The following is a 20,621-nucleotide window of genomic DNA, read 5'->3' as shown; positions in this document are numbered from 1 at the left end:
CTTGCGTAAGTGCGGTGACCAAAACTGCACACAGTACTCCAGCTGCGGCCTCACCAGTGCCCTATACAGCTGCAGCAAGACCTCCCTACTTTTATATTCAATCCCCCTCGCTATGAAGGCCAGCATCCCATTAGCCTTCCTGACCACCTGCTGCACCTGCAGGCTGGGTTTTTGCGACTCATGCGCAAGGACCCCGAGGTCCCTCTGCACCATCGCCTGCTGCAGTTTTTCGCCACGTAAGTAATAGTCCTTCCTACCATTATTCCTACCAAAGTGGACCACCTCACATTTGCCAACATTAAATTCCATTTGCCAGTTCCTGGCCCATTCGCCCAGCCTATCTAGATCCTTCTGCAGACTCTCCACACCCTCCGCGCAATTTGCCGTTCCACCAATCTTGGTGTCATCAGCAAATTTCAATGCCATACACTCGGTTCCCTCCTCCAGATCATCTATATAAATGGTAAATAGCTGAGGCCCCAGCACCGACCCCTGGGGCACTCCACTAGTCACCAACCGCCAATCCGAATAGCACCCATTGACCCCCACTCTCTGCCTCCTATTTGACAGCCAATCCTCTATCCACGCTAACACCCTACCCCCAACTCCATGCCCCCTGACCTTCTGTAATAACCTCTTGTGAGGCACCTTGTCAAACGCCTTCTGAAAATCAAGACCACATCCACCGGCTCTCCTCTATCCACCGCCCTAGACACATCCTCATAGAACTCCAATAAATTCGTCAGACACGACTTCCCCTTAACGAAACCGTGCTGCGTCTGCTCTATCAAACAATTCTCCTCAAGGTGCCTTGCTATTTCCTCCTTGATCACGGATTCTAACATTTTACCTACAACAGACGTTAAACTAACCGGCCTATAATTCCCTGCCTTTTGCCTGGCACCCTTCTTAAACAACGGCGTAACATTAGCCGTTTTCCAATCTTCCGGCACTTCCCCGGAATCCAGCGACGTTTGGAAAATAACCACCAAGGCATCCACTATCACCTCCGCCATTTCTTTCAGAACCCTTGGATGCATTCCATCCAGTCCTGGGGACTTGTCCACAATCAGTCCCTCCAGTCTGTCGAGCGAAGTGAATACGTAGTTGGCAGGATTCGAACCTGCGTGGCGAAACCCCAATGGATTTCTAGTCCATCGCCTTAACCACTCGGCCACGACTACAACAGCAGGATGTAACCAAAAAGGTTGATAATGGGGATCCTATGGATGTGATATATCTGGACTTTCGGAAGGCATTTGACAAGTTCCACATAAAAGGCTGATCCAGAAGGTTAGATCTCAAGGGGTTGGGGTAGAATATTGGCTTGGCTAGTGGACTGGCTGACTGACAGAAAGCAGAGGATCGGAATAAATGCATCCTTCTCTAGATGATGACCAGTAACTTGTGAGGTGCCACAGGTGTTCAGTTCTTGGACATCAACTATTTGCATATTTATATAAATGATCAAGCAGGGTCAGTGTATAACATAGCAAGATTTGTAGCTGATTACTAAAATAGGTTGGAAAGCTGGTTGTGATGAGGAGATAAAGAGTTTACAGATGGATTTTGATTGGCTAGGAGAATGGTCTAGAATCTGGAAGATGGAGTATAATGTGGGTAAGTGCAAGGTTATCAATTTTGGCCAGAAAAATAAAAGGGCAAATTATGATTTAAATGGAAACTAGATTTAAAGTGCATCAGTGCAGAGGAATCTGGGTGAGAAAAACAAATAGAATCTTGGCATTTATTGCAAAAGGATTAGATTTAGAAAGGAAAGAAATGTTGTTACAATTATATAAGATGTTGATGAGACCACACTTGGAGTATTGTGTCTGGTTTTGGACTCCTTACATGAGGAAGATGTTGTGGTACTGGGTGACGTTCAGAGGAGGTTCACCAGATCGATTCCAGGGATGAAAGCGGTGTTGTACGAGGAGTGGTTGAATAGCTTGGGCTTGAACTGACTGGGGTTCAGAAGAATGGGAGGGAGGGAATCTGACTGAAGTATATTGGATGAGGCTGTCCAATAGTGTGCAGATCAAATGTGTCAGATCAGCCTTCTACAAACTACAGCAGCGAGTGTTTGACTGCAGCAGTTTGGAATGCAGAGGTTCTCAGAAGATGGAGCACATCACTTTCTCAAGGGAAATTAATTAAGAACACCAAATTCTGGGCTTGTCAGCAAAGCTTACATTCCCTGATAAAATGAAAAGAGGAAAGATCTCTGCATGTCAATAAAAGTCCTCATGTACACAGCAATTGTCATCACTGCACACCTGTATTGCAGTGAGACCAGGACTGTAAATCAGCAACTCACAACAGTGTAGCAAAACTCCATCAGCAATGTCTCTATCACCTCGTCTACACGGACAGCCAGAATTATCACAAAAAGGCTAGTGCTTCTCTTGAACTCTGATAAATCAACTTTGATGAGCTGGGTAGTATTCTGATGGCTGAAAACAATCTGCCCCATTAAGTTCAGTTCTCACAACTCCACATTCAAGGGAATGCAAGCTAAACCTGTGCAACTGTCCTCATAATTTAACCCTTTTAGCCCAGGAGCATTCTGATGAATTTACGCTGCACTCTCTTCAAGGCCAAGATATGTTTCCTGAGGTCCAGTGCCCAGAACTGAACACAGTTCTCCAGATAGAGTCTAAACAGAGCTCTGTACAATTGGAACATAACTTTCACAAGGACACAGTTGGTTCTGGGGTGGAGAAGTTGTGGGCCATCTTTTCTCCTCTGGATTGTTCTGGAGTAATAAACAGTTTTGACAGAGAAAAACAGGACCACTAGTGCTTGATGAGGTCCAGTCAGATCTGGTAACGGATAGCTAAATGAGTTGTGTCGGTACACTCAAATCTTCACTTCTTGGACTTGAACAGCAAGGAGATCAACCAGAAATGGAGTAAAGGCAATTTTGGGGACAAAGGTGTAGTAGGTGGACATGATGGAGTGTTTAAACCAGATTGACGGCTACAGAAACATTGTGGTGAATGGATGGTCAAAGGGCCGAGAGTTGGGAATTAGAAAGCACTGTCCAACTCATCTGAGGGAGGAGTGCCTTCCAGGGATGGAAACTGAATGGTCCACTGGATCATTGTGTGAGGAGCACTTCACAGGCTCTTTGAGCAGGCAAGGTGTATCTTTAATAGCCACTGATAAGACAAGAGATATGGAAGGGAAACCACTGAAGTGTGAGGAATGTGACAGAGCTTTTGTGACATCTTCAAGTTTCCTGGTGCACCAGAGGATTCATTTGAGAAAGAAATCCTTCGGGTGTAAGGTGTGGAAGGCGACTTTCACCAGTTCCTCCCATCTCCTAAGATATCAGAGGATTCACGATGGGGAGAAGCCATTCATGTGTGGCATCTGCAACAAATCATTCTCGCAGTCATCACACCTCCTCAATCATCAACATATTCACACTGGGGAGAAACCATTCACACACGATGTGTGTGACAATTCATACTCACGATCATCAGACCTGGATGTCCACCAATGCATTCACACGGCGGAGAAACCATTCAGGTGTGAAATATGCGACAAATTATTTGAATCATCACCCCTCCATGAACACCGACGCATTCACTAGGGGAGAAATCATTCTGATGCGACATATGTGATAAATCATTCTTGAGGTCATCAAACCTCCATGTCCACCCCAGATTCACACAGGGGAAAGACCATTCAAGTGCAAGGTGAATGACGAATCATTCACACATTTATCAACCCTATGCATACACCAATGTATCCACACAGACGAGAAACCATTCAAATGTGGGACATGCATTAAATCATTCATGCAGTCATTGAACCTTCGTGTTTCCCAATGTATGTAGACAGGAGAGAAACCATTCAAGTATGAAGTATGTGACAAATCGTTCTCACAGTTATTCAAACTGCTGCTCCATCAGACAGTCTCCACAGGGGAGAAACCATTCACATGTGAAATTTGTGACAAATCATGCTCGTGGTCTCAGTACCTCTGTCTGCATCAATGCATCCCCTCACCTCCACTTCTTGCCTTCAAACAACCGCACAACCTCAAACAGATCATTGTCTGCAGCAAACTACTCCCAACCTTCAGGAGAACAGTTACTACAACACCACACAACTCTGCCACAGCAACCTCTGCAAGACATGCCAGATCATCGACACGGATGCCATCATCTCGCGTGAGATCACCATCCACCAGATACAAGGGACATACTCTTGCAACTTGGCCAATGTTGTCTACTTGATACGCTGCAGGAAAGGATGTCCCGAGGCATGGTACATTGGAGAGACAATGCAGACGCTATGACAATGGATGAATGAACACCCCTCGACAATCACCAGGCAACACTGTTCTCTTTCTGTTGGCGAACACTTCAGCAGTCACAGACATTTGGCCTCTGATCTTCGGGTAAACATTCTCTAAGGCGGCTTTCATGGCACACGACAGCACAGAGTTGCTGAGCAGAGACTGACAGCCAAGTTCCGCACACATGAGGACGGCCTCAACTGGGATCTTAGGTTCATGTCACACTATCAGTAACCCCCATGACTTGGCAGGGCTTGCAAAATCTCACTTACTGTCCTGTCTGGAGACAATACACATCTCTTTAACCTATGTTTAATGCTATCTCCACTCACATTGTCTGCATGTTAAAGACTTGATTAGCTGTAAAGACTCGCATTCTAATCAGTATTCTGTAAACTGAGTGCATGTCTTCATATGCCCTGTCTGTGATCAGAACTCCCCACTCACCTGACGAAGGAGCAGCGCTCCAAAAGCTTGTGGCGTTTGCTATCAAATAAACCTGTTGCACTTTAACCTGCTGTTGTGAGACTTCTTTCAATGCATTGACACAAGGGAGAGACTGTTCATATGCAAAATGTATAACAAATCATTCTTGCAGTTTCAAATCCTCTGTGGTCACCAACTCATTCATGTGGATGTAACTGTCCAAATGTCAGGTTTTGGCAAGCTTTTACTAAATTTTCAAAGCTCCTGGTCCTTCAGACAGCCCATATGGGAGAAATCATTGAAGTGTGAGGTTGGCAACAAATCACTCTTACTCCTTACTCTGAACCTCTCCAGAAGACCCACACAATGCAATAACCATTCAAGTGTGAGGTCTGTGATAAAGCTTTCTAGACATCTTTGATGAGAGATATCAGTACGAGATCTGTCAGAAATCCTTCGCTCAGTTGTTGGACTTCCTGGAACATCAGTGATCCACATGGGAACTTCCCAACCATTTTTTTCCAATCTGGTTTCAGAGTATGAATCTCAATATAAGCTGACTCCAGAGGATGTTCAGTGGTATTTGAACACAGAACAAGAAGCAGTTTTCACTCACATCAAACAACTAGTTATGACAATGCCAGTGCTGAGGTACAATGACGTCAATGATAACATCACCCTGAAATGAAGCGCCAGTGAAACAAGACTTGGAACAACCCTCATCCACGAAGGACAACCAGTTGTGCTTGTATCCAGAGCAATAATGAAATTGAGCAATGAACATAGATTGAGAAAGAGTGTCTGGATACTGTCTTTGTTGTGAGCATTTCAACTAGTACCTGTTTAGGAGAGAGAAAGTGATGGTAGAGTTTGACCACAAGCCACTTCAAGGCATCTTCATCAAATCACTTCTAACTGCTCCAATTTACAAAGGATGTTACTTCACTTACAGAGATAAGATTTGTAATTGAAGTACAAGCAAGGGAAGCAGATGCACATCACCTATATGTTGTGGAGACCTGCATTCTCTTTGAAGGAAGTGATGGTGCTGGGGTAGAGTATGTGAAATCTTTCAGTTTCAATAAGAAGCAACTACACAACATGCTCTGGAATCGTCAACCCAGCAGAGACATTGAATCTGACAGACAAGTGTCTTCCTCAGATCAAGCAAACTCCATAATAAGATACAATTCTTCAAGTGTTACAAGAAATTGTGATGAAAGAATGGCCTGAAACCATCAAGGGCACACTGTTGCTGTAAGAGTATTGGACAGAGATGAAGTGATCACCCAAGATGGCACCTTGTACAAAGAGACTAGGGTTACTATTTGTAAGCAGATGAGAAAAGAGATGCTGAAACATCCACACAAACCACCAGGTCTAGTCTGAGGAAGGATAGAAAAGTGCTCTACTGGTTAAACATGAGCAATGCAATTGAGGATCACTGTTTATAATGAACATCCAGCTAAGCAAAACAAAGAGCTGTTCATAATTCCTGACATCCCAGACATACTATGGCTCTAACTTGGAATAGGTCTCTTCACTCTCAACGGGTCTGATTATTTTGTCACACTCAACTACTGTTCAGACTACTGGGAGTTAGACTACCTGATGTCAAAGTTACCAGTGAGATTGTAGAATGACTGAAAGCACATTTCAGTCATCACAATGGCCTTAATTTCACAAGTGAAGAATTTAAACATTTGATCAAAGATTGAGAAATTCAACGAGATGCATCATCTCCAGGCTACTCCAAGTCAACTAGAAAGGCTGAAGCAGTGAAGAAAATTGTCAAAGATACCATTAAAAAAGTGACTTGACCCAGTACAAGGTAAATACTGCAAAAATACATCCACTGAAGGCGTAAAAAGTTGTCCAGTCCAGTGACTAATTCCACACTGCACCCAGACGAATCTTCCAACAGTTAAAGAAGTGTTGAGGCCAGAAGTAATAACAAGATGTAAGTGAAACATCAGAAAGATAAATTTCTCCTTGATAAAGCTGCCACATTGTTGCCAGAGCTGAGTGTTGGAGAACCAGTCAGAATGCAAACACTTAACACTCTCGACAGAAGTCAATTCAGCTGATAACTTGGGACCTGTGTAGGGAAGTTGTCACCTTGATCATACATGGTGAAAGTGAATGACCAGACGTATCGTCACAACCGCAGACACCTGGGCAGTATGGTGGCACAATGGTTAGCGCTGCTGCCTGTCATTGTCAGAGACCAGGATTCAATTCCTAGCTTGGATCACTGTCTGTACCAAGTTTGCATGTTGTCCCTGTGTCTGCATGGGTTTCCTCCTAGTGCTCCAATTTCCTCCCATTGTCTGAAAGATGTGTTGTTAGGTGCATTGGTTATGATCAATTCTCCCTCAGAGTACCCGGACAGGCACCGGAATGTGGCGACAAGGGGATTTTCACAGTAGCTTCATTTGCAGTGTTAATGTAAGCCTACTTGTGACACAAATAAATAAGCGTTTTAAAAAAATCTATGTGTAATTGGAGAAGCTGCTCCTTCATAGCAGACAGCTGATTGAGGAGGCAGACCTGATTTCACCAACTGAACAAGGAACTAAACGACCATCAGTCCCAGAGGTCAGCGGGTCACCAACATCATTCCTCAATGTAATAATAATGTAAAATGTTCACCTGACACTCTTCCAAGATTTATTTCATGTTCTGGGAAACATCTTAAGTCATTTACAAATGCTTTCTTATTTTGGCTGGTTCACTGGCTGATGTAAGCTGAACATTGGGCCCGATTTTACGATTGAATTGCACCCAAAACTTGGTAAAGTCAGGCATGAGATGACTAGCACAATCTGCGTCCATGCAAATGCCCATTTTACCAAGGCCCAAAAATGGCCACGATCTGAAGTGTGCCAGAAACGGGCGCAATGGCACGCATTTAAATTGAATTAATGGGCTGCCCATCCAACTTTACTGGCATTCCCCCTTTACCATCGCGTTCACCTGTCCAGATTTGGCTTGAAACAGACATGTTCGTCAAAAATATGTTTTGGATGCTCCAGCTTCTGAAGAGGTAAGTTCAAAGCTTCCAGTGGCTCTCTGACTCAGATCGGTAGTGGACAATGGGGGTGCGGGGGGAGAGGGGAGGGAGGCCCAATCATTTTCTGGTGGGGATAGTGGAGGGGGAGGACTGCACCCCTCCCCCTACTAGTTTGTGAGGGAGGAGTGGCAAGGGATGCATGCCAAATCATTTTCTGGTGGGGGGGGCGGGGGGGATGGGGATGGGGAGAGGAGGAGTGAGGCCCGATGTATCTCTGGTGGGGTGGGGGGAGGAAGGGGAAGGGGGAGGACCGCACTCCCCTCCACCCCCTCCCTCCATTTTATGGGCGATAGGAGGAGGAGGCAGAAGATCGTGATCAGTCTGGATAGCGGGGGGATGGGGTGGGTGGACAGTTACGCTGTGGGAGTGGGGCGATGTCTGTGGGGGCCATCACTCCTGCTTTTCGCTCCTGGGCCGCTTTATCTACTTCTTGCGGCCGAGGCCAATGTGAAAGGAGCATGCTTTTCAAATCTTTTTCTTACTGTGCATGAGCCGTTCAAAGCCGAGACTGGAGCTGCACCTTTTCAGGCACAATAAGCCCTGCCCACAGCACGATTCAGACTCACGATTTTTTTTTCAGGCTAAGTGCACATGGGGGCGCCTGAGAGTGGTTTTCCAAGTCAGGTCTGAATTGCACCCAGATTCAGCACTTAGAATCAAAATGGTAAAATTGGGCCCATTGTGTTGCTTGTCTGCTGTTTCATCAATCACCTGCAGAGCTTTATAATTCAGAATAAATTCATTTTTTAATCTTTAACCAAACTACCCGATTTGTCAGCGATGTTGTTTTGTCAGTTGTGTTCCTATTCACTGAAACACTCAGAAACATACAGTAAGAGTCCTGTACACAATATATTGGTCAATGTCACTGTGGGGTGGTATACTTTCTCCATCAATGGGTTTGGAATTTCCAGTTCACAGGAAGCTTAACATTTCCTCAAAGAGGTTTTGCGATTTTTATACTAACATTTATGAACTCAGGTGTCCAATGATACTTCAGAGCCAATGAAGCACTTTCTGAAGTGTGATCTTAAGTCACTGTTGTAATATAGGAACCAATATGCGCACTGCAAGCTCCCACAGATGACAATGTGATAATAATCAGATTATCTGTTTTGGTGACATTGTCAGTGGGACCCATGTTGACCAGGACATCAGGGATAACTCCTGTGCTCTTCTACAACACAGTTCATGGGAGCTTTGACATCCATCTGTGAGGATCAACTTCAGCCCATCTGAAAGATGGTACATCTGACAGCGCATAAGGGATATTGAATTTGATGATCAGCCATGATCAAAATGAATGGCAGAACATGCTCGAAGGGCTGAATGGTCTACTCCCAGTTTCTATGTATAGCACTCCCTCAGTACTGCACTGGGGTGTCAGCCTCAGCATCCCTGAAACCACATTTTGAGTTCTCTGACTGACATTGCTACATCAGCTCCACCACGGGAATAACAAGGAAGCAGATCCAAATCCACCCCAGCTGGAACAGGGATTAAGCTGTGTTGTTGGCACCAATCTGAACCACACCAGCTATCCAGCCAATTTAGCCAACAGGCCTCCCAGGGAATATGAGTTTCTGTGACAACATTCAGTTTTACAGCATAGTGCAACCAGGAGCTATGGATAGTGATGGAAAAGGCTCAAATGTTTTTCCATCAGGTGGCTGACCCGGCATCTCTCCCGTTCTTACTGCCTTACACTGATGTCTGTTGGAAGGATTTACAAGTTCATTTCCAACTTCTTTGGCTGCGTTATAAAAACCCCTTCCTTGGCCAAGAAGTCCTGGAATCAGACTTGAACCTGCAGCTTCTGTTTCAAAAGCAGGCATACAACCCACTGCGCCTCGAGACGTGATTCAATGTAAATTTCTAGCGTACCCTGTGATGTTCGACTGCTGTGCACACTCCCACCACTGATTGTGCTGTCATTGGAGGACCCACCACAAATCCACAGCCACATGCAGCATGGGTAATGTCGTCCGACCGGGTGGGCGTCGGGAAAGCGGCTGCGCAGAACGGGGAGGGCGGAGTCAATGAGGCCCCCGCCCCCTCCTGCGTGACTGACGTCATTTGTGAGGGGTCCATTTTCTCGTTGATTGGCTGTGAGAGCCGTCAATCAGAGCGCTGAGCTGTTTGATTGGAGCTGTGTGTTGGATATTGAGTGTGTTTATTGGAAGCATTTCCATTCTGATTTACAGGCTGAGTTTTGTTGATGGATCATTGCTGAATATGAGAAGGTGAGATGTGAGGTGCAGAGACACATTTATTGAAATGTCTTTTAATGTCTTCTTTAAAGATTTTACCCGAAGGCCTCGGCCTTTCCCAGAAGCCTGGGCTTGGATTTGATAGTTTTGCCCAGTGCTGTGTCTGATGGCTGAATTTGGGATGTGCAGCCTGAGTGAGGGCACTGTATCTAATTTCCCAGGATAAACTAGAACCTTTCAGTCAGCTACACTGAAGCAACACTTTCCTCAGCTTCCAGCACTTACTGCCCAGTGGGTTTTCGTCAAATAGTTTTGAAAAATAAGGGGAGAAGTTTCAAAATCTGCACTGCATAACTGACAGACTGGCACTCCCTGTGTGACAGTGTCAGAATTATCCCCATCAGCAAAGGAGGTGTTGGAGGAAATCATATTTTCTTTTCCTATCTTACAGAAGGATTGCAGTGTTCTGCACCAGAGAATACAGTGAGGATAGACACCACAGGTAGATCCTGACCATCACCCAATGAGCAACTGCACAACTGTGGGAAGACATCCAATCCTTTCAACACAGGTGACATCATCACCTGGAAATCAGTCGGGTCAGGGGAGCTTTGATATATCAGATCTGAAACTGGTTAGTGGTGTGGAACCTTCGGTCAGAATCAGCCTTTCCAAAGGTTCAGCCGTGGGTGATCTGTCAAGGTGAGATAGTGTAAAGGAAGACGTGTGAGTGACTCAAGTGTAGTGAGAGCGTCAATCATTCATGAGCCTTATGAACCAAGTGTTGTTCAAGTGTAAGGAGGACTGCACAATCTAATACAATCCCCTAACACCGAAGGTCATCTGTTGTACGACTGTTAACATAAGGGCAGCCTCATGGAAGGGAAATCATTCAAGTATGAGGTGTATGATCAAACTCACACACAGTCATCAAAACTCGTGAGACATCAATCAGTCCACGCTGGAGGGAAACCATTTCAGTGTGAGGTATGCAACAAATCATTCTCAGCCTCGTCAAACTTCCGCAGACATCAACGTATTCACACAGGGGAAAAACCATACACGTGTGAGGTGTGTGACAAAGCTTTCACACAGTTATCAAGTCTCCAGGTCCATCAGACAATCCACACTGGGGAGAAACCCTTCAAGTGTGAGTTTTGCGATAAAGCTTTCGCGACATCTACGAGGTTCCTGGAACACCAGAGCACTCACACAGGGGAGAAACCATTCAGATGTGAGGTGTGCAGCAAATCATTCTCGCGTTCATCTCACTTTCGTGTACACCAACGCATTCACACTGGAGTGAAACCATTCATGTGTGAAGTGTGCAAGAAATCATTCTCACGGTCATCGAACCTCCGTGAACACCAACGTCTTCACACTGGGGAAAAGGCATTCAAGTGTGAGGTGTGTAATAAATACTTCACACAGTTATCAGGCCTGGTGAAGCATCGGCACATTCACACAGGGGAGAAGAAAACATTCACGTGTGAGGTGTGTAATAAGGACTTTGAACAATTATGGGGCATGTTGGATCATCGTCGCATTCATACAGCAGGGAAGCCAAGTGAGGCCTGTGACTGAGTTTCACATAGTCAGCAATGCTCATGAAACACTGATATTTCCACACTGAGTTTACATACAAACATATTAATTTAGAGCAGGAGTAGGCTATTTTGCCCCTCAAGCCTGCTTCATCATTTGATAAGGTGGTAGCTCATATTATTGTGGCATCAACTCCACTTTCCTGCCTATCCTTGTATACTCTTTGACTCTCTTGACAATCAAAATCTATCCAACTTTACTTTGAAAATGTTCAGTGTCCCAACCTCCACTGTGAAAGAGAATTGCAGAGACCAACAACTCTCAGAGTGAAAGAAAATGTTATTTTTAAACTGTTTCCCTTAGTTCTGGCCTCTCCTGCAAGGGGAAACATTCTTTCAGCATCCAACCTGCCAACCACTGCACCCCACCACCCTTCCTTCCCCACTCTTAAAATCCTATATGTAAGGCACCCCTCAAACCTCTAAACTCCAATGGATGTACAGTAAATCTTTTCCTCATAAGACAGTCTCTTGAATCAGAAATCAGTCGAGTGAACTTTCATTGAATGAGGCAAGGCCAGCATTTATTGCCTATTCTTAACTGTGTGTCAGCTGAGTGACTTGTTCGGCCATTTCAGTGGCAAGTTACAAGTCAACCATATTAGAATAACATGTCGACCACACCAAGTAAAGCCAGCAGATTTCTTTCCCTTAAAGGGCCCTGATCAAGGGGACAGAGAGAAAGAGGCAATGGTCAAGAGCAGACAGGGGGATCAGCGAGCACCAACTGACTGAGTTTTAAAAAATTTACAAAGTTGATGATAGTCTCATGGCCACCATTACTGAGACTAGCTTTCAATTCCAGACTTTTGAATTGAATCTAAATTCTATCAGCTGCCATAGTGGGATTTAAACCAATGCCTGAAGAGAATTTTCCTGGCCATTTGGATTACTAATCTAGTGACATTACCACCAGTCCATTGTTTAACCCTAGTAATACAAATATCTAATACAATTATAGCCTTCCTTATATAAGAGACTGAAAGTACTCCAGCAATAAAAACAGAAAAAGCTGGAAAAACTCAGCAGGTCTGGCAGCACCTGTGTGGTGAGAAACAGAGTTAATGTTTTAAGTCTGTATGCCTCTTCACTGTACTCCAGAGATAGTCTCAGCAATGCCCTGTACAACATATTGCATCTCACGTTCAATAAACGGCAACTTGTCATTTGTCTTCCTAGTCACTTGCCGAACCTGCAAACGAACTTTTTGTGATTCAAGCACCACGACACCCAAATCATTCTGCATCTGAGTTCTGCAATGTCTCTCCATTTAAATAAGATATTGCTTATCCTTCCTGCCAAAATTGGGCATGTTTACATTTTCCCACAATCTATTCCATCTGCCAAATCTCTGCTCATTTACTTAATCAATCTGTATCCCTTTGCAGATTCCTTGTGTTCTCTATTCCTTGTAGGGGATAGATGGGGAATGTTTGTAATTTCTCTCCATTCTTTGCCCTCAGCAAAATTGCATCAATACATTTGGTCCCTTCATTCAGTTCATTTATCTAAATTGTAAACAGTTGAGGCCCAGCACTGATTTTTATGGGGCTCCATTACAGCTTGTCAACCCCTTTGTGTCTTCTCTTTGTTTCCTGTTAACTAAACAATCCTCTATCCATGCTAATATTTTATCCACTATACCATGAGCTCTTATTTTGTGTAGTAACTTTTGAGGTGGCATCTTATCAAATGCCTTTTAGAAATCGAAATACACCATATCTACAGTTTCCCCTTTAACCATGTTGCTTGTTACTTTCTCAATTAATTCAAATAAATTAGTTAAACATGATTTCCCTTTCACAGAACCGTAATGCCTGATTGCATTAAGCTTAGTGCCCCAATATAGCCACCTCCATTACAGCTTCCAACATTGTCCCATGGCAGATGTTTGGCTAACTGGCCTGAAGTTTCATGCACTCTGTTGCCTTCTTTCTTCAGCAGAGGTGTCAAATTCCCAACCAATGAGATCTTTCCAGAATCTAGAAAATTAAAACCAATGCGTTTTCTTCATAGCTGCTTCTTTTAGATGAAGTCCATCAGGTCCTGGGGACTTCTCAGCGTTTGGTTCTAATAGTTTATTCTTTCCCTTTCCTGGATGTTTGTGATTGTCTTAAATTCCTCTCTGCCTGGCACATTTATTGAAATGTCTTTTAATGCCCTCTTTAAAGATTTTACCCAAAGGCCTTGACCTTTCCCAGAAGCCCGGGGTTGGATTTGATAGTTTTGCCCAGTGCTGTGTCTGATAGTTGAATTTGGGATATGCAGTCTGAGTTTGCACAACAAAGTGTCTGGCATAGTGATTAAAGCAGTGGGGTAAAATGCTGTTGACCATTTTCTAGTGTCTGATGTAGTGAGACAACCAGTGCAGTAAAATAGCATTGACTGTTTCCTAGTGTCTGGTGTAGTGAGAGAACTGGTGTGGTAAAACATCATAGAATCCCTACAGTGCAGATGAGGCCCATCAAGTCTGCACTGGCTCTGACACGATATCTTACCCAGTTCTCTTACTGCAATGGAAACTGGAAAGGGGTCGAAACCGATTTGCTGCATAGGATGGCATGGTGATTGACAGTGCTGCCTGACAGCACCAGGGACCCATGTTCAATTCCACCTTTGGGTCACTGTTTGTGTGGAGTTTGCACGCCTTCCTGTATCTGCGTGGGGTTCCTCTGGGTGCTCCAGTTTCCTCCCACAGTCCAAAGGTGTGCAGGTTAGATGGATTAGTCATGGGCTACGGGGTTAGGCCGGAGGGGAAATATTTTACTCAGTGTCAATCACCTATCCAGTGGACGCAGGACAAGTATCCAACCTGTCAGGGTGGTTACCAGCTTCCCTATTCGTCACCCTGTTCGAGGTCGGCTTTTTAACTTACATTCTGCTGAGGGTGATATCCTGATCCTTTCTAAACAATTACTTTGATCAGGAGGTGCACAGGACGCCAGCTAACCAGCTTGGGAATATTAACAGGGCAAGCCTGAACTCAGTGACCTTGCTGTATCTGCAGACTGTTTAAAAATTGTTGCCATTTTAGGGTTATTTTAATTATGCAGAAAACCTCTTTATTAAAGACCTCCAATTTCTTACTCATCCGGGACCAAGCAACTCACTTGATTGGCCCCATCCACCAGTGACAGTCGTGTGCATTATCTATAAGATACACTGCAGGAACTTGCCAAGGCTGCTTTGACAGCATCTTCCAAACAATCAACCTCTATCTCCTAGAAAGACAAGGGTGGTAGGTGCATTGGAAAACCACTCCATGAAAGTTTCCCTCCAAGCCACACACTATCCTGACTCACCACTCCTTCATTGTTGTTGGGTCAAAATCTTGGAACTTGCTCCCTAAAAGCGTTGTGGGTATACCTACACCACATGGACTGTAGCAGTTCACCTCACCATCATCAAAGGTAACTGGGATGAGCAATACCTATAGTCCTGCTCAGCGATACCCAAATCCCATGGAAGTATCAATAAAAAATTAAGGATACCGACCCTGCAGCAAAGTAGGAGAGACATTTGGACAAAATCATGTATTCTTTTCCTGTTTTACCAAAGAATTGCATCATACTGTAACAGAGAATACAGAGATGATAGACACTGCAGATAGATCCTGATCATCACCGAGGGAACAATTGCACAATTGTGCAAAGACATCCAGTCCCTTCACAGCATTGCTCAACACAGAGAAAGTTGGACAGTGAAACCATCATAGAACCATACAGTGTAGAAGAGGCCCTTTGGCCCATTGAGTCTGCACCAACAGGTTAGAAACCTCTCACCTAATCCCCTTTATCAGCACTTTGCCCGTGGCCTTGAATATTATGACATGTCAAGTGCTCATCTAGGTATTTTTTAAAGGATGTGAGGCAACTTGCCTCTACCATCCTTCCAGACAGCATATTCCAGACTGTTGCCACCCACTGAGTTAAAAAGTTTTTTCTCACATCCCTTCTAAACTTCCTGGCCCTCACCTTGAAACTATGTCCACTCATGACTAACCCTTCAACTAAGTGGAACAGCTACTCTTTATCCATTCTGTCCATTCCCCTCATAATCTTGTACCATTTGATCAGTCTTCTCTGCTGCAAGGCTATCCAACCTCTCTTTATAACTTAGATGTTCCATCCCAGAAGCATTCTGATGAATCTCCTCGGCACCTCCTCGAGTGCAATCACATCCTTCTTAATAATGGGGCGATCAGAACTGCACATAGTACTCTAGTTGTGGCCTCACCAAAGTTCTACACATCTACAACATGACTTCCCTACTTTTATAATCTATGCCTCAATTGGTAAAGCGTCCCCTATGCCTTTTTCACCAACCTACTAAAGTGGCCTTCTGAGATCAATGAGCACATCAAGGTCCTTTTGTTCCACAGATTTTCCTAGTGTCATGCCATTCATTGAAAACTTCCTTGTCAAATTACTTTTTCCAAAATGTATCAGCTCACTCTTTTCAGGGTTAAATTTAATTTGTCACCTATCTGCCCATTTGATTATCTCTTTTATGTCTTGTAGCCCAAGATACTCAACCCCATTGGTAACCACCCAGTCATCACAAACTTACTAATTCTCCCCCACATAGTCATCTATGTCATTTATTTATATGACAAACAATAAGGGACCTAACACAGATCCCTGTGGTATGCTACTGGGCACTAGCTTACAATCACCAAAGCTGCCTCCTGTCATCACTTCCTGTCTCCTGCAACTGAGTCAATTTCAAATCCACTTTATCAACTTACCCACGTGGGACCTTGTCAAACATTTTGCAAAAATCCATATATATCAATTGCACTACTCTCATCTATGCACCTGGTCACCTCCTTCAAAAAAACAATCAAATTTGTCAGGCATGACCTCCCTCTGACAAAGGCAAGGTATCTTTGATCAAGCCTTGCCTCTCCAAGTAGAGATAGATGCTCTCCTTCAGAATTTTCTCCAATAGTTTTCCTTTCACTGGTGTGAGACTCGCTGATCTGTAGTTCCCTGGCTTATCTCTACAACCCTTCTCAAATAGTGGTATCACATAAGCTCAGACCTCTGGCACTTGTCCCGTGAAAAAGAGGAATCAAAAATTTGGATCAGAGCTCCTGCAATCTCTCCCTTGCCTCCCAAAGCAGCCTTCAATTAGTAGCAGTTTGCTGGATTTTAAGAAAGCAAAACAGTAAGATTTATTCTCTTAAACTTCACAGTTACCTCAACTCTCAAATCATCACCTAGAAATTGGTCGAGTCAGGAGAGCTTTGACATATCAACAGATTTTGAAACTGGTCAGAACCAAACTTTCTGAAGGTTCGGCTGTGAGCAATTGGTCAGGGTAGGGCTGGGAAGAAGTATGAGTGTGCTCTAAGTGTGCTTCAATAATTCATTGATCCTCATGAACCACTGGTTCATACAGGTGAGAGGCTATTCAAGTGTGAGGGGTATGAAGAGGGCTCCACAGGTCATAGGACCTCCGAACGTTCAGTGTGCATATATTGTTCCACCAGTAACATAAGTGCAGCTCCATGGCAGAGTAACAATTCAAGTGTCAGGTATATGATCAAGCTCTTACACGTCTATCAACATTTGAAAATCACCATGCAGACACACTGGGGAGAAGCTGTTTGAATGTTTTGTTGTGATAAGTCATTCTCGCTGTCATCAGATTTCCGGGTACACCAAAGCAGTCACACAAGCAAGTACTCATTTACATGAGGTGTGTGAAAAATTATTCTCAATATCAAGTTACCACCACAAACATCAATGGATCCACACGGGGAAACCATTCACATGCAAGATGTGTAATCAATCATTCTCACATTCATTGTCCCTCTGCACACATGAATGCACCTACACAGGGAAGCAACAGTTCATGTGTGAGGTGTGTGACAAATCATTCTCGGATAGAGAACCTCTGCACATAAAACTTATACAGGAGAGAAACCATTCATTCTCATGGGCTGAGCACCTCCATGCATCTGAACACACCCATATTGGAGAGAAGCCATTCAGTTGCAAGGTGTGTGGCCACTAATTCTCATGGGGAGAGGGGGGCACCACCACGCACACAAGTGCACCCACACAAGCAAGAAACCATTTGCGAGCTGTGTGACAAATCATTTTGTCACATTTTCAGCTCCACGAGGTATTCACACAGGGGAGAAACCATTCAAGTGTGAGAGAACAGCAAATCATTCTTAGTGTCATCAAGCCCCATTCTCCATCACAGGAACCACAGCCTGGAGTAACCCTTCAAAAGTGAGTTTTGTGATGAAGTTTTTGTAACATCTTTGACAGTCCTGGGTTACCAGTGGATTCACACAGGGGAGGAAATCATCAGATGTGATGTTTGCCACAAGGCTTTTGCATGGTCAACATATCCCCTGGTTCCAGCAGTCATCAAACCAGCAGCGATATTGAATTTGACAGAGATGTCTCTTGCTCAGATCAAGCAAACTGCGCATTGAGATACAACTCTTCAAACGTTACAGGACGTTGTGATGAAAGGATGACCTGAAACCATCAAGGATACACTTGTTGCTGTAAGAGAGTATTGGGCAGACAGGGATGATGATTGCTCAGGATGGAAACTTGTACAAAGAGACTCGGGTCATTATCCCGAAAGAGATGAGAAAAGAGATGCTGAAGCACATCCATACAAACCATCAGGAAATAAAGTTTAATCTGATAAGGGAAAGAGAAGTGCTCTACTCGTCAAAAATGAGCAATGAGATTATGGACCACATCAGCCTGTGCAATGTTTGTAATGGACATCAAGCTAAGCAAGATAAAGAGCTGCTCATGACCCCTGACAACCCAGACAGACCAAGGATGAAGCTTGGAGAAGGTCTCTTCACTTTCAATGGAACTGATTACCTCTCGATTACTGGGAGTTAGACCAGCTGACATCAACAACAACTACCAAGGAGATTTTAGAATGCCTGAAAATATACTTCAGTCATCATGGCATTCTTGAAATTGTGATGAGTGACAGTGGTCCTAAATTCACGACTGAAGAACTCAGACATTTGGTGAACGGTTTGGAAATTCAGCTCTACAAATCATCCCCACACTATCCCCAGTCAAATGGAAAGGCTGAGGCAGCAGAAAAGTTGCTAAAGTGTTCAGCAACGAATCAACCTGATCCAGCACAAAAGCGCACAAGGCAATCTCAAAGTGGAGAAACACACCTACTGAAGGCATGGACAGTTACCTAGTCATTGGCTAATGTCACACCACACCCAGACTATGTTCCAACAGCTGAAAAACTACTGAGGCCAGAATTTTAACAGGAGACAGTGACAAGATCAAAGTGAAAAGACAGAAAGACAAATTCACTTTGATATTTCTGCCAATTTCTTGCTAGAGCTGGCCATTATGAAAACGTTCAACAAACTCAACAGTCATCTCAACTGAAAGATTAGATCTATTCCCGCAATCTCAGACTTCTACGTGCAACTGGAGAAGCTGCTCCTTCACAACAGATAGCTGATGAGACAGGAGAAAATGGCAAGGGAGGGAGGGGTACAGGGGTAGGTGGGAGGTAATTATTTACTCTCCTCAGCTCTACCCAGCTTCTGTCTCTCCTTACTACTCTCCCTCTCTATCCTTCTCATCCTCTTTCCTACCTCTCATTCATATGTCTCTCCCTGCCATCTCTTCATTTTCTTCCACTGTCCTATACTTCCACCTTTTACTTTCTGTTAACTTTCTCATCCTTGGTTCTCTCCTTCTGGCCCTCCTTGTCTCACTTCTATCTGTCACTACTCTGTCCCCCGTCTCTCTCCTTTTCCTCCTCCAGTGTTATAAAGATGATAGAAAATTTGTCATTATTATCATAAATGAAAACAAAGCAGAATCTCTATATATTGAGGTAATTAATTATGACTGCGTTATACTATATTTATTTCTCCTGTTCATGTGATACAAATGAAATAAACCATTATTTGTGGGCCTGTGGTTTGTTGAAATAATTACTGGTCACAGCATGTAGACTGGAGTCTTGAATATGACTGACTGTTGGTGCCTGATTGATGCAAGTGTACCTTTAAGAATTTTCTTTTTAAATCATGTTCTCTGCAGTTAAGCTACTTTGGGTTCTTTTTATTGTTGCCAGGCTGTCTGCTAGAAGTATTGCTACTTCAATGTTTAAATGGGGTTTTGATTATATTTACTCTAGGCCTCAGATACTTTCTGGGATCTTTTATGACCCTGCATTGTTAGGCAGAAGAATGATTGACAAATCAAAGTTAGGTGGTGCCTTCCCAGAAGAATCTAAGGAGTCACTTTAGGTTTAGAGTCAGAAACTGTCCTGGTTGTCAAGTGGCAGGCAGGTTCTCTCTCCTTGGGATCATAAATTCTGCTACTTGCCTTCCTGTATTTAAAAGTCTGTCATTGGTGGTTTGCTAGTTAATACTTAGAGGTTCTCTCTCTCTCTGTCTCTCCCTGGTCTTTTGGGAAGCTGTTCTGACTCTAAGCTTGTCTGTGTGTATACTAAGAGAACTGCAGCATCCAAACAAAGGGCTAAGTTCCAGCATCACGTCAGCATTTGTATTTTCTGTGCTAAACCTGTGGCAAGGGTTTTGTTAATGCGATTTGTTTGGTTGGAAAGGAATTAAGCTGTTAATGTTTAGACAATATTGTGTTTTGTTTGTAATTAGTAAAAGTTATTGCTATATGTTAACTGTACTCTTAAATAAATTTTTTTGATAAAACCTTCCTAGTGGGTCAGTTCAATCACATCTGAAAGGAATCATTTTATGCTTACCCTAGCCAAATTCAGATTGCAAAATTTATGATCTAGACGGACTTCATAAAACACATTGGAGTTTCTGATCTGAATTACATTATCGAATGCCAAAAACTCTGAGTGTCATTTGAAGAACCGCCTCAAGCAGACACAATCAGCAGAAACTCGCCACTCTCATTATTCCTATCTGGGGCCGTGGTTAGTACCATCTTCCTGTGAGACGTTTAATAAACCTGTGTTAAAGACCACAAAAGTTTGGT

General features: G+C 43.8%; 1 non-coding gene and 1 pseudogene across 1 annotated transcript; one reads left to right on the top strand and one right to left on the bottom strand.

Moving 5' to 3' along the window:
- Window positions 1-1,102: 1,102 nt before the first annotated feature.
- On the bottom strand, window positions 1,103-1,184 carry trnas-aga (transfer RNA serine (anticodon AGA)). Its single transcript has one exon. It is a non-coding gene; the product is annotated as a tRNA-Ser (tRNA).
- Window positions 1,185-3,181: 1,997 nt separating this feature from the next.
- LOC145348023 (uncharacterized) lies at window positions 3,182-20,296 on the top strand (annotated as a pseudogene).
- Window positions 20,297-20,621: the final 325 nt, after the last annotated feature.

This window comes from Carcharhinus amblyrhynchos, chromosome 9 (assembly GCF_965287045.1).
Source record: "Carcharhinus amblyrhynchos chromosome 9, sCarAmb.v2.hapA, whole genome shotgun sequence".
Classification (NCBI taxonomy): Eukaryota; Metazoa; Chordata; class Chondrichthyes; order Carcharhiniformes; family Carcharhinidae; genus Carcharhinus; species Carcharhinus amblyrhynchos.
This window is presented reverse-complemented; position numbering and strand designations above follow the sequence as displayed.